This window comes from Fragaria vesca, linkage group LG2, assembly GCF_000184155.1.
Source record: "Fragaria vesca subsp. vesca linkage group LG2, FraVesHawaii_1.0, whole genome shotgun sequence".
Taxonomy (NCBI): Eukaryota; Viridiplantae; Streptophyta; class Magnoliopsida; order Rosales; family Rosaceae; genus Fragaria; species Fragaria vesca.
The window spans coordinates 2,951,729-2,953,831 of NC_020492.1; positions in this window are offsets into that span (position 1 = coordinate 2,951,729).

Consider the following 2,103-nt stretch of genomic DNA (forward strand, 5'->3'; position numbering starts at 1 on the left):
CTCTCTCTCTCTCTCTCTCTCTCTCTNTCTCTCTCTCTCTCTCTCTCTCTCTCTCTCTCTCTCTCTCTCTCTCTCTCTCTCTCTCTCTCTCTCTCTCTCTCCATTCCGACGCTGCCGCCATGACAAAGCCATCGCCACCACCTCAACGCGACTTCCAGCTCGACTCCTCGACGACCTCCGCTTCGGCCTTGATTGCATCTCCCCCGCTTCTGGATTTCAACCATGATTAGGCAACGATGGTCATCATCTTCCAACTCTCCCTCTACGATATCGTGGGAACCCTACCTTCGCCGTCGACGTCAGCCACATCAACACCATATCTGAGGTACTTCTACTCCTTAGTCTTTGAATTCGTATCTGATTTGCTCTGATCCAGCTGTTTTTGATTGATTTTGGGGGTTTTTGTTGTATGATACTCGCCTGATGACGACGAAGAAGCTCCGGTCTCTCTCTTTTTGATTCATCACTGACGAGCTCTCGACCTTGACCCAATCCACCTAGATCCATGGCCAGGCAGCTTCCTCGGCGACTTGTACCGGTCTTCTTGGATTTCCTGGTCGTAATCTTCAAATTAATGCCAAGCAAGAGTTGAAATGTCAATAGCCACAACAGTAAGTATATGGAAACGGAGCTAGGCACCGTCGACAACAACGTCCAATGTGGAATTGAAGGTTTTTTATTCTTTGTAAGGCTTAGATGATGGATCTATAAGGGAGTAGAGTGATGCGTAAGGGAGCTAGATGCATCACAGCGACAGTGCTTATGTATGATAGTACAATTTCAAAACTGTGATAGTATATTTATGACACTGAGATAATACATTTTTGATATTGTGACAGTATATTTCCGACACATTGTGTATTTTTGGTAATACTTGGTAGTAGATGCATCACAGCGACAGTGCTTATGTATGATAGTACAATTTCAAAACTGTGATAGTATATTTATGACACTGAGATAATACATTTTTGATATTTTGACAGTATATGTTCCGACACATTGTGTATTTTGGGTAAGACTTGGTAGTATCTTTTATTGTGCTTAGTAGTAGCTTTTATTATAAATTATAGTAGTTTTGTTGCTGACAGTAGTAGTTTTAATTTCTGATGGTAGTAGCTTTTGTTGGTGGTAGTAGTTTTTGTTGCTAGCAGTAGTAGTTTTTGTTAGTGACGATAGTAGCTTTTGTAGTCGGTGATAGTAGCTTTTATTGTTGGCTGTAGTAGCTTTTCTAGCTACGGATAGTTGCTTTTGTTGCTGGCGATAGTAGTTTTTCTTGCTGGCGATAGTAGTTTTTCTTGCTGGCGGTAGTAGCTTTTGTAATCGGTGGTAGTAGCTTTTGTAGCTAAGGATAGTAGCTTTTGTTGTTGGCGGTAGTAGCTTTTGTAGTCCGTGGTAGTAGCTTTTCTAGCTAAGGATAGTAGTTTTTGTTGGTAGGGGTAGTAGCTTTCGTAACTGTCGGAAACCTAGTCGGAAGTCGGCTGGAGACATCGCCGGAGGTCGGCCGGAGTCCGTCAGAGACCTCATCGGAGGTCTGTCGGAGACTTTTCCGGGTAACAGAATGGTTGTTGACTTTTTTAATTAGTGGTATTTTTGTAAATATAAGAGAGAAAATCTAATTTTTTAGTTGGATGACAGTCTGTAATTTAGTTGAACTTCAATACCTTTATTTAGGCTTGGGTGGACTTATGTGGATAAAAATGTTTGGGTGGACCTATATATGATAAAATGTCTCAAAATGGACTTCTTGTTCTAGGATATTCTCTACTGTGTGCCTTGGCCTTATGCCAATAGGATATGTAGTTAGACTAGTTCTATGTATTCATATCCTTACCATATTGGTATTGTGTAATTCCCTATATAAAGGGCTCCTATCAATGAATAAGATGACTCTCTTGCTATCTCTTTGTCTCTACACTTTATTCTTCATCACGTTATCATGCACTTTGTTCTAACCCTAGAGCCAATAGCCCACCATTTTTTTCCAAACCCTAAAACCAAACCCTAAAATCGGGCAGCCTTGTTTTCCCGATTTCCGACCAAAATTCCGACTGCCCTCCGCCGGAATTTTATATCCCCAGAAAGCTCTTTCCGTCACGGATCCAA